At 42.7% G+C, this 13,384-nt stretch overlaps 1 protein-coding gene across 1 annotated transcript in view; it reads left to right on the plus strand.

Moving 5' to 3' along the window:
• The window catches only part of gabrb1 (gamma-aminobutyric acid type A receptor subunit beta1), a 50,202-nt gene that overhangs the window by 12,790 nt on the left and 24,028 nt on the right, over positions 1-13,384 (plus strand). The gene's annotated exons all lie outside the window — the stretch shown is intronic.

The raw sequence follows: 13,384 nt of genomic DNA on the forward strand, positions 1-13,384 counted from the left end.
TGGACAGCGCTTGATTGGAGCCAATTTCCTCCTACAACAGGACAATGACCCAAAGCACACCTCCAAATTATGCAAGAACTATTTAGGGAAGAAGCAGGCAGCTGGTATGCTGTCTGTAATGGAGTGGCCAGCGCAGTCACCAGATCTCAACCCCATTGAGCTGTTGTGGGAGCAGCTTGACCATATGGTACGCAAGAAGTGCCCATCAAGCCAATCCAACTTGTGGGAGGTGCTTCAGGAAGCGTGGGGTGAAATTTCTACAGATTACCTCAACAAATTAACAGCTAGAATGCCAAAGGTCTGCAATGCTGTAATTGCTGCAAATGGAGCATTCTTTGACGAAAGCAAAGTTTGAAGAACAAAATTAATATTTCAAATAAAAATCATTATTTCTAACCTTGTCAATGTCTTGACTATATTTTCTATTCATTTTGCAACTCATGTGATAAATAAAAGTGTGAGTTTTCATGGAAAACACGAAATTGTCTGGGTGACCCCAAACTTTGGAACGGTAGTGTATGTCTTTCCATCTTTCAGGAGTGAAGGGGAGAGTGATTTCAGACACAATATCTCTAGTAGTACAATCTAGCTAACCAGCTAAGAGCCCATTGGCTATCGTCTAATGACGAATTAGCCTCTGGGGGCACGGACAATAATTTGGGGCTTCCAGTGTAGACAGCAGATATCCGTCTTCCGTTCTCAGTTCACTGTTTACATTTTGAGTAGTTTCTTTTATCACACAAACAGTGATACTTTTTAATGGTATTTTAGGTCCAGAAGACATTTTGGCTCATCTCTATTAAAAATTAAAAAGCCAAAAGCCAACACATTTCTGTCAATGAGAATATCTGTTTAATATGTTTAAATAAAAACAGCTTATGAATCATCTACGAATCTACATCTTCTATAAATAACATAATTTGTTAGAGCAACAGTTGTCCAACTCTTTTGCTCTCCGCAAGGACTGTTTACCTGTGGGCAACCAAAGCCGGCTCAAACATGATTGGTCAAACTAGAAAGGGAAACCAGAAGGCTTTCGGCCCCAAAATCCTGTCCCTCGCCGACAGAATCTGCATATTCACATGCATAATCTGTTTACAGCGATTAGCCTACGAGCTTAACCAGCACAGACCCAACGCAGCTGACCAGACTTACGGCGTCTTTGTTCTGTCAGTGTCTACTTTAAGGTGGATTTCTCTGACACTGAAAAGCTGGTGAATAAAGGTGTGTTCTACTTTACTTGAGAAAAATAGCAGGTCACTGCACCCTGGCGACTCTGACCCTCTCCACCTCAGAATGAATTGGTCCATTGGTTGTCCTGGTTATTGGTCCCTTTCTTTCTGCAGCTCCCACCTTGTTCACATGTGCGTAAAGCTGAACTCTAGCAGAAACAGTTTGAGTTTTTAATCAATGAGAGCAGCATGAACTTAGGCCTGTACAATAATAATTCCATTTCTGGTTTAACAGAACCTAACGTCGGCCGTTATGATAACCTGTACTATGGAGCTGGTCAATGGCTACTAGTGAGTGGACGAGGCAGAGTCATTGATTACAAGCAACATCTTCAGAGCCTTGAATAAAGTTCTTGATATGATGGGAGAAGAAACAATCTTACCTGCAGATCAATTCAATTATAGTGACAGACAAAGTGACATTCAACAAAGTGAAATGTTAACAATAAGATCACCTTTTATCACTGAGTATTCCTGCTCTTTTGTCTAATGATGAAGAAAGTATTATGTGTAGGGGATACAGATTTAAGAAGTTAAAGTATAGTTAATATGTGATAAGCTCAGTCTGACTAAAATGTTCAGTTATAATCATAGGCAATATTGAAAAGTGTGTGGATAATTCGTATTCCCTCACGTCGGCTACAGCCAGTGGCCCAAGGCTTTATGTTTTTCGTCTCTTCCGTCTGATTAGATTTCAGGAGTTAAAGGTCACAGTGATCTCATGTGAGGCTAGAAAAAAATAGGATGCAGACTGTAACTGCAAGGGTTGGCAGAGCCATACAACAACTGCATGGTGTTCATTCGAGTTTTTCATAAAAGACATCAGAGGTTTTAGTTGTTATTCCTCCTCATGCTGCTCTGAGGTGCACTGATAGAATTAAACTAAAAGCATCTGCACATTGTCAGGAATCAAATCAAGCTAGAAGAGATGTGATGTATTGATATATAGTAATAAACTATTCCTCTGTTTGTGAGAAGCTCTGTTTTAAATCCAGAGTTGACACATGGAAAGTCTGGAACAGTAAAACGATTCCACTCAACTATGAAAATATCTGCTAACATTTATTATGTCTCACTCAACTGTATCCTAAATCTCTTGTGTCGCTGTCATGGCCATGTAGATCAGGTTTCTCGAGATCTGATTGGTCAGTGGTTGGGCCGTTGATGGGTTCTGATGTGTTATCTAAAATTTGGTTGGTTGGTTAAAAGTGAACCAGCTTCGAAGGACAGAAAAACCAGAGAAAATCTGCGTACAGCTCGATAATGGCAAATCCTGCTGCATTGTCCTGGCTCCCGGTGTGACTGGAGTTGTTTTCAGACATGAACTCTGTATTTGCTCTGAAAGAGGTGCCTGTGAGGACGGAAATGTGGATATGAGTTCCATGTGAGAACACAGCAGGGCATCCCCCTCCAGATTCACAGGGAGTGAGTGGAGGGTTAACGACGCTTCTAATGCGCGACGGATGAAAATAAAAAGAAAGATAAACTAATATACCCCGGGGAAATAGCCGTGTCATACGTGTAGAAGGCACCGACAAAGACGTCATGAGAGTTTGTGGTAAATGGTCTGTATTAACACTTTTCTAGTCTTGATGACCACTCAAAGTGCATTACAGTACAGTTTTACATTCACCCATTCAAACACACATTCATACAGTGCATCTATGTGCAATAACTGGGGGTAATTTGGGGTTCAGTATCTTGCCCAAGGACACTTCAGCATTCAGAATGGGGAAGACTGGGATCAAACCGCTGACCTTCTGCTTAGAGGACGACCGCTCTAACCCCTGAGCCACAGCCGCCCTAATTTAGTGGTGATAAGATCTGATGCCTGTGTCGGGGGTGCTGTGAAGACAATCACGTTATCTCCACAGCGGAGTTAATACGTCGCTTCCGGCCTCTGCGACTGCTCCCCCTCTCGCCTGAACAATGCGGAGGATTTGTTGCTGTTGTGAACGCGTCCGTGCGGAGAACCTCCCGCTGTGTTGTGCATGTGTGAAAAGCAAACTCTGGGTAAACTCCGTGGCGAATCCTTCAGATTTTATCCGCAGGTCATGTCTAACATGCATGTTCACCACAAGTTCTGTGAGTGCTATGTGTTTTACTTACACATCCTCTGACAGACAACAGCACCCGGAGGCTATAGAAAGCTTGCTGCTGCCAGAATCAATCAGCAGCATCAGCGCAGGCAATGAGCAATAAGCAGCTCATCAGCTGTGAATGGAAATGCCCACATTGCCTTCAGTGCCATCAACATCTATCTCTGCATTCCACTGACAGGAGAACTAATAACATTACGTATTAGTCAATAGATCTGATAGCTTTGTCTGCCAGCAGTCATTTAATGCATCTCAGTTGCAGTTATGTAGCCTGTGGTTGATTCATGTGCAGACTCATTGTAGAGCTTTCTAATCAGCAGGCAGTTTGTGTTGACATGAGAATACAAATTAAATCAGGAAAAAAACAAACATGTGGACTGGTAGTAAACATTAACACACTACACGCATTACTCATGTCAGAAAATCATATATACACATCAGTGATCCATTAGCCTATGTTTCCGTCAACTCACATGAATGATCACACTGCTTCTCTGCTGGATTTCTCAATGTTTCATCTATATGAGCATGTCTCTGCTGAGCTGTTGTAGATTTAGCTTAGACCTAATGTCTGTAAATGTTGTTATGGTGAGATTAGAAACATCATTGCTGCTCAGATTAATGAAAAGTTCCTTCATAGATATTCTCTGTCTGTCAGTACCTTATTGTCTTGAAGCTATATGCACAAGCACTTGTCCTGTTTCATGGAATATATTCAAAAAATTGCAATCTGTAACATTTCATAAGTAAAACGTTGACAGGTCCGGTTTTAATGTCTTGGAGGCCTCAGGCCATAGACAAGCTGCAGTGTTACATGATTTCTACTTTTGCCTTTACCTTTAGTTAAACTAGACTATAGCTTTCATGATGTCATTCTTCTAAATAAAGACCAGGGTTGTTTAAGGCTTTGCAGCACTTTGCAGGTTTTGGTTACAGCTTGAAACTTGCTGACCAGCATTTAGTCTCCCATCTGGCACGAGCTAGCTTTGACTGAGCCTTTTAACTGCTCTGATTTCCACTCGTTAGCCCGTCCAGACAGACAGAGCCATTAGACAGGAGGTTAATGGACCTCCATTGGATCACATGGTCAGAGATTGAGGTTTCTGAGAAGAGATGAAGCGCTGGACTGACCTGAGCTGGGCAGCAGTGAAATATGAGGTTGTGGATGACACAAGGCTGTGGTTGAAATATGAGCCTGTAGGTTTTACAGAAAGTGTTATCCAGCTCTGTAAGGAGATCTGAAACAGTGAGGGAAGATCTGTGGCAACCTAAAAGCTCCTCCTTTGTGTTTAAATCCAAAAGTATTTGTATGTTCACAGAAAACAAATCTTGGAGCCGTCCTGTATATCCAGTCCTACACTCAGTGCACATGTAGGAAATAGTAAAAGGACTGCATTTATAGATCACTTTTCTCGTTGTCACGATGGCCGTGCTTCACACTACAGCTGCTTTCAGACATGCACTGGACTAATTATCCATGGGCTGTGTGTGAGAATGGAAATGACCAAGTCAGCTGCTTTGGACATTCTCCTGAGTTTTTCTGCCACTCCCCAAATTGGAATTACAGATTATAAACAAGCCCATGTGAGGATACAGTAGAATTATTCAACAGAGGTGAGTGGGGGTGCGTTGGTGACATTTCTGGCATGCAACAGATGCAAAACTGAAAGAATACGTCTATGTCCAGATGAAAAAGAGGTGCCGAGGTCATAGAAGATGCCTGCCGAAAGTGTCGACTAAGAAAGATGAGATATGAGAGTTTAGAGTTCAAGGGCTTATGCCGGTGTTCATGTGCTATAAACAAAAACGTGAATTTTGCAGCGGATTTTATTCGCTATGTTCTGCCTCCTGCATGCTCTGCCCAGGCACCACCGCCCGCCTGAATGCTCCTGAGATTTTCCTTGTTGTGAACACATCTGATCAGGACAATCTCCAGCTCTTTATGTGTGAAAGGCAAACTCTGGAAAATGTGTGCCAAGTTCTGAGACAGAAAGTAAAAGTGTGGAGACCAGGGTGCTTAAAAACACAAGTTTTCATGAACCTAGCTCTTTAATTCCCTAGCCTTAGCCTAAACAGGATTTCTTTCTCATAACCATTATTATTAAATGTTACTAAAGGATTTGCATATTTCTCTAATGATGATGTTTGTAGACTGCACAGTGGGGAAGAAATATCTTTACTCTGGGGCCAATAACATTTCAGCAGTGCAAAACCAGATAGTTAACAAAAAGTGCAAAATGACTAAATATAGTGTCTCGGAAAATAAAAGCTCCGATAGCCAGGTAGGCAGTACAAAATGATAAATACATCTATGATAGTCTGCCACTCAAACTTAATTACAGAATCATTTGGCTGCAATTAGGCCTTGATGTTCTACATGTAAAATGTTGAATGCTGTTAATGTGACATGGACGGTGACATTTTGCAAGGATGAGTTCTTCTCTTTCAAGCTGTTGATCGGCAGCTGTATTATTTACCTCAGTTCCTGGGTCAGTGTCCTCCCTCTGAATTCGGTATTTTCAGTGATGCTGCACAGACTCGTGTCCCATCAAGAAAAAAAGTTCATGGCTCCAGTAACCCAGTGGAGTTGAGGGGAATTACAATGAGTTTGAACTGCCAACACTAGAGTCACTTGTGTTGTGTTCGCTGCTCCTCAGGGTGACTTTATTGTCTGACAGCAGAACTAACAATACAGTTGCATGCTTGTGTTACAGTATTAAGACTGCACATGCTGCGTTTCCCTGAGTTTGGGAACGCTTTTGCAGTTGTTTTAGTTTTGAGACTGGGGGATTTTGTCAGCACAGCAGGATCGGAGGAGGTCACAAACACCACACACAAGCAAACACCCACCAGAGTGCAGAGGGAGGGAGTTGGTGGGGAGCAACACTTTTTGACTGCAGTGTGTTTTTTTTGTTTTTTGAACTTCACCCAGAACTTGCATTGGACCTTTGTGATGATGTGAATTCTATCTCTGTGTCTATCTACTCAAATTTGTCTGTCTTTATCTGTCCTCATCTACATTATTGTTTCTATATCAGTCTCTATTCCTGTCTCTATCTCTACTTTTGTCTCGGTCCCTGTTTATATCTTTATGTCTTAGGTCTCGTTATCTGTTTCTGTCTCTAACTGTCTCTATATCTATTTTATCCCTGTCTCTATTTCGATGTCTGACTCCATATATGTCTTTATCTTTAGTTCTGTTTCTATCTCCATTTCTACATCTTTTCTATCCATCACTCTTTCTATCTATATCTCCATTTCCATCTATATCTCTATTTTTGTATTTATCTCTGTTTGTATTTCTTTATCTAACTCTGTCTTTCGCTGACTCTATCTCTGTGTCTATTTCTGTTTATTGTTTATATCCCTGTTTTATTTCTATCCATTTCTGTCTCTATCTCTGTGTCTACCTCTGTCTCTATCACCATTTCCATCTCTATCTCTATTTCTGCTGTGCCGCTGTGGCTGATGGGGTAGAAGGGTCATGGAAAGGTTGGCGGTTTAATCCCAGTCTACCCCATCTGCCTGCTGAAGTGTTTTTGGCAAATATATTGAACCCCAAATTGCCCCTCATAGAAAAACAGTGCTGCCCATAGATGTACTGTATGAATGTGTGTGTGAAGGGGTGAATGACAAAACAACTGTACTGTATTTCGTTCTTCATCTGTCTCTATTCTATTTCCGTGTCTTCAGCTCTAACTAGATTTTAGTCTGTATCACCATTTCCACCTCTATCTTTATTTCTATCTCTATCTGTCTTTCTGTCTCTGTCTCCGTTGGTATCTTTATCCATCTATCCACATGTCTGTCTCTGTCTCTATATCTGTCTCTGTCTCTAGCTGTGTATTGGTTTCCCTGTCAGTATGGGTTAGTTTACACTTACTTACCACCACATTGTATCACATGGGGCATGCAACTCCTGATGCTCTTTATAGGTTTGAAGTATGTTAAGCTTCTGGCTACACCCCACTGAGGGATGTCACAGCAGGAGGGAAATATCACTAAGGGCTGCTCCGGCATCAGATTCAGTCTGCCGCCATAATATACCCACAGTTCTTGTATATTTAAATACAAATGCAAACGTTACAATAACTACAGTAATAAAAAAAAAACCCATTATACTCTAGATTACAGCAACAAAGCCGTCATACTCTCCCTGTGTTATTGTGTCTTGATCGTGGAGTCATTCCATCTGCTTGTTCTGATCCTGCAAGAACCTTGTCTTGTTCTGAACTGTCACTGTCTACCTGTGTGTGAGTGCATGCTGGGGTTGGCATGGTAACATGGAGACGAATGGAAGCATGCTGGTTGGTTTGGCAACCGCAATAGGCCTGGTGGGTGGCAGACAACAGACAGAGAGTCAGCGTCTGTGTTCTTGGGGATTGACATGTCATCTGTCCTTGCTATTGTTGTATTATCACCGAATATGTGTACGCTCACCATGATGCAGTAAGAACAGGCCTGCATGACATTAGGATGGACATAATTGGTCAGCAGGTGCCCATTACATCAGGATGAGTCCAACATCATCCTGGTCTGTTGTTTAGTCTAAAGCTTGCGTTTCGACCAAGAACATTTTTCAAGGAACTAAAAGGTGTCTGCAGGCTGTTTCCACCGCATGAGACAACAATATAAAGCAATGATGCTATAGAACGCACCAGAAGTACTCTAAACAACTTTAACTACTTAAAGTGAGGAAAAAGACTGACTTGCTAAAATAAATCGCTGGACTCCTCGACCAGCACCGTGTGTTAAGCAATGCATGCTGCACCTCAAAGGTTCCTGTGCTCTCGTGAAGGCTACCTCCTGAGCAGCAAAATGAATGTAGACGCTGGTCCCTATGGTGGAAATGCGTGAGTTCCTGAAAATTACCCACTTCCTGGGGAAAGTTCTAGAACAGCTCTAATGATAGTCCTGCTGACAAGAAACAATTTAGATGTTTCTCATACCAAGAGCGGGAGAAGCCCCGGATGTAAGCTCGTCCTCAATCACTTGCCGGCTGCTGAATCTGTAAATCGGGTCGGCCCAGACCAAGCTCCCTTTTTTTTTTCTTCCTGTGAACGCCTTGTGAGGGGGGGGGGGGGGGGGGGGGGGGGGGTTTGTAAAGAAATTCCTGGATTTGACGCAGTTCCACTCGAAGTCAGCTTGCAGTGGAAGTACCTCAGTGCAGGCGGATGTGAATTGAAACAGAGTGTTCCTGAGATTGCTTCTATGTGATATGTGATGCCAGGATTTGATTTCCTGGTTCAATGGTGAATGTTTACCAGCTAGTGTCTGTCTGTCTGTCTGTCTGTCTGTCTGTCTGTCTGTCTGTCTACTTGTCTGTCTACTTGTCTGTCTGTCTGTCTGTCTGTCTGTCTGTCTGTCTGTTTGTCTGTCTGTCTGTCTGTCTGTTTACCTCTCTGTCTGTCTGTCTGTCTGTCTGTCTGTCTGTCTGTCTGTCTGTCTGTCTGTTTACCTCTCTGTCTGTCTGTCTGTCTGTCTGTCTGTCTGTCTGTCTGTCTGTCTGTCTGTTTACCTGTCTACCTGTCTACCTGTCTGCCTGTCTTTGCTGAGTAGCCTGTGTGTGAGTAGTCCTATTGATCCTTTGCTGGCATACATGCAAATGAATGCATGCTTTTTTCACAATAACTACAGCACATGAATCCATGTGATGAGTATCACAATGAGACCTGTCGCCTGCAGTTTCAGTTTTTCACAGGTCTGAAGTTGAGGCGGGCTGCAAAAGGTCTGCACCGCAATCCCCGTCGTCCAACCCGCCCCCTGTCTTTTGATGTCTTCTAGGCTGTATCCGGAGATGGCTGTGGATAGGGAGGAATTAGGTCAGACAGCAGCACACTGCAGTGGGGCTTAGCATGGCATAGGTGCCCATGTTCTGCCGATTGTTTGTTTGCCGCAGTCAAATGTGGACGGAACGCTGTGGATGTGGACAAAGAGAGAAAGAAAGGGGAGAGGTGTGGCAGCACAGAGGAGATCACCTTCCACTTATCAACACAGAACTGTCGGGGGGTAGAAAGAAAAACACATCAAGGGCATTTGCCGGCCCTCTTATTCTGCCTGGAGAGCAGTGCAGTGCAGTGTGGTGCAGCAGCAGCAGCAGCGGTGAACCTCGGCCTCTCCCTGCACTTCAGCAGAGTGCACATGCACAGCAGTATTCAGCTCACGTTAAGGCCATCGCTCTGCTGCGGAAACACCAAGGTGCCACAGCGATGATGGTGAAGCGGGTGCTGAAGGGAACAGCTGTTTCTAATAATAGACTCTTAGAAAGTCTTCATCCCCAATGGGATCGTTAGACACACACACACACGCACACACACACACACACACACACACACACACACACACACACGCAGGGCTCCTTACTCTGTGTTCCCAGCTTGATGAGGCAGCAGTTTTTCAATACTGCCTCACAAGAGGTGATGTCATCTGCTTTATTATTGGCCACTAACATTTCCAGGGGCTGGCAGTGGCTTCTGACTCGGATGTGCTATTTCCAGACTCCTGAATCATTGCTCACATCGCTGATTTGCATGGCAATTATAATGTCTAAACCTGATTAATGGAGTGAGGCATACTGGGAGTTCAGGCCGAAAAACGTTTTTGAACACATTCGCCTGGTGGGCAACCTCAAGTTGAGCCACCTTGGAACCTGTTATTCAGTTCTGCTCAATTCATCTACTTGAATGAGCTCGATCAGATAATTGTTAGTGTAGAGGCTGTTTGGGTTGATTTATTTTCCAGTTTAAAGCAAAAACATGCACGTGTTCATCCTGCAGCTTCTCTGCATGCACTGTTATAAAACCATGTCCCCTCCTGGTGTTTCCCCTCATTAACACAACTGCTACCTTTACTGTGAATCCCACCTGCTCTGGAGCTTAGTGCCCCCTAGTGTCTGCGAATACAAATGCAGAAATAGCAAATAATAATAATCATAATATATCAAACTAATGAAAGAGCTCCTACAGTTAGTGTTGCTGCTTTTATATTACTTAGGTAAAATGGTCCTCAGTTAATGCAGCTACATGGTATATGTGCATTTTCTTAGTGTAGTGCCCCAAACAAAAGGATAAAAGTTAAATGTTTGCACTTTAGGTCATTAAAATACAATAAATGAAAAAATAGTGAATTATTATAATCATTTGATGGCAACTCTCTGGATTCAAGCGATAATGCAGGGAAGGTCTGACGGTCTCTAAGAACATTATGACTCATTCTCTGGGGATCGATGAAGACCATAATCATGGCAGTCTGGTAGACAAAAATAGAAATATTCAGCAACAAATGAATGTTTTGAACATTAAACCATTGACTTAAAAGTACATGCTAACATTTTTTTCTCTCCAGGCTGTTAGAAAATGGATGCATAAGCATCTTTACGAACTGCAACGAATGCTGGAAAACCAGAGAGCCGTGAGTGGAATCTTAACAGCAGCTCTGCACGTCGAGTCAGCTCGATAGAAGGCAGTGATGCAACAATCTCACGGAAGCTTTCTCCAAAGGTTGCCTGAGGAATATTAATGAGCAGTTCACTAGAGTACCTGGAAGATTCATTTTGTGTTTACCTGTACCTTGTTTCTCCTTATTACATCTCCTTTTTTTCCTGTGACTTTGAACAGACTTTTAGGACCATCGCCATTACCGATCCTGTTAGGTTAGGATCAGGGTCGTTCTTGTTATGCTGCGCTCGTCCTTGTCCTCACATCCAATCAATATGCAAGCGAAGGCAGCCTTGAATCTGAGAAGGGGTGTTTAAAATCCAACACGGAAAGTAACATTAAAAATAACACTATAAACACCGTTAGGCAACAGTAGTTTCCTGACTTTCAAAGAGATTTTGATCACTGTTTTGTTCAGTTTTCATCCCTTTATTGACAGAGTCACTGCATGTCTTAGCTTGGCAGGTATGTATTGTTTTCACCTGGGCCAAATTATTTGTTTTCCAGGGATATAGGGGATCATTTCTATTGTACAAAACTGAAAAAAAAGGAAATGTAATTTAATTGTAAAAGCATGAGGATAATTTTAGTGGATCTCTGTTCTAGTCTTTTAATGAATGTCAGTGTTGGTGGTTGGATCTCCCGTATCCACATGTTCAGATGTCAGCAGATGGCAGTGCTGTGTGGATGTTGGTGGATTAACTGGAGCCAATGAGCAGAGTTGGACGTCTTTTAGCCGATACTTCAGCAGATCTTCATTATGAGAGTCACACTAGCTGTTTAAATGGTTCCTGCTTTCGATGTACCCCCCCCCCCCCCGGTCCCTTCTGCCTGGTGTCTCAAATACACCTTGAAACAATGGAGAATGGCTGGAAAGAGAGAGCACGAGTGGTGTGCCTCAGCGGTGCTGAATGTATGCAGGCCTTCATAACGCGCTGTGACACAACGCATTTCACACTGTACGGTGTTATTGTCGTAACGTAGTCTGAGAGCGAGGGACAGCAGCAGAAACACATGTTCCCCGAGGCTCGGACATCACACATCAACTCGCACAGCGGCAAAACAAAAACACCACAAAGAGACAATTCCGCCTGTTGAAGCTCCTGAGAATCCTGTTTGTACCCTCATTTTCATGTTCAGAGCCCAGTGCTGCTATCAGTGCACATTGGGACTGACTAACACTGTGTCCACAGAGGGAGAACAGCTCCACCAGTGAAATGTCTTAATGTGTGACCTGTAAATATAAAACGAATCTGCAAATACACAAGAGTTAGATTTATCAAAAAATGAAAATAATTTGGTGTTCAGGTTCATATCTTAAGGCAGTGAAAAAACTGAAAGTGGTCTGAATACAATAATGCAGTGTTTCACTGTTATTTTAGGTTATAATACACGCCTGAATATTGCAAAATGGGTGTACAGTCACTTTTTACGCACGCACATAATCTGCTCATGCATGAAGTGAAACCATTTCTTCTGCAGAGAGGAGTTCATTCTTAGTCTCTGGACAATCTGCTCTTATGATGTCAATCCACAAGGTGCAAGCTCAGCAGGCTTTTAAAGCAAATGCAGGGAGCTGCCACTCTGATTGCTTTATTGCACGTTACACAAAAAAACACACCCATAAGAGACCCGGCACAAACCTTTTGAACCATTCGCATGCACAGTTTGTACGAAAGTGCACTTGGACTAAAACTTGCACTTGTACTTGCTCCATGCACTTCAATCTTCTAAATAGAGCCAACAAACTTTTCACCAGTCACACGAAAATCCACTTGTATAACTGTGGCTTTTTCAGAAAAAACATGATTGCCTGTCGACAATGTAATCTCGGCTCATTGAAAGACCACTGCACTTATTTTGAAATGAGTGATATATTGGAGCGAGCATGCCGGTGACTGTTCCCGCTGCTTAATGAGGACTGACGTTGCAAAACATAATCCATCTCAGCAGTCTGTGCTGAGGCTGGAACAAGTCATTTTTGGAAAGATGGCTCAGACTGTATGGAAAGCTGTGGCACTCCGCCCCCTGACAGCCCAGACTGTGAATCATGGCACACAGTCATCCTTTCTCTCTCCTTGCGTTGCCAAAGCTTGCAACCTCCACACTGCACAATCTCGACTGACTCACTGGGAGCTTTCCTATGTTGAGTCCACAAAACTACAAAATGGGAAATTTCATAATAGTATTGACAATTTTCCAAAGCTTGATTTACAATGGTCTGCAGTTTCAAATCGTGTTTTCTGAGTGGTGTGTTGGCGGAGCAAACCAATCCTTCAATCAGTCGGTGAGAGCGGCCAAATGAACCAGAACATGACTGAGACTCGGTTCGATAACACAACTTGAGGAAATCATCAAGAAGTTGGAACTTCAGAAGCAAAAGGAGAAAACTTTCATTTGCAAACCAAAAATAAAGGCAAAGGAGCAGGAACACAAGCTGTGCAGTGGATACACATGATATTTCTCTGCATTTCACATTGTAGCTCTTTGACATGTTTCTTTTAATGAAAGTAATTTTGATTTGCAGTTTAAGCTTAAGTTAAGGATGACAGATTGGAGACTTGACTTTTCCAAGATTTTAGTATTCAGGAACAGCCAGTTACTGATCATTTCAATG

Source organism: Hippoglossus hippoglossus, chromosome 22 (assembly GCF_009819705.1).
Source record: "Hippoglossus hippoglossus isolate fHipHip1 chromosome 22, fHipHip1.pri, whole genome shotgun sequence".
NCBI classification, from domain to species: Eukaryota; Metazoa; Chordata; class Actinopteri; order Pleuronectiformes; family Pleuronectidae; genus Hippoglossus; species Hippoglossus hippoglossus.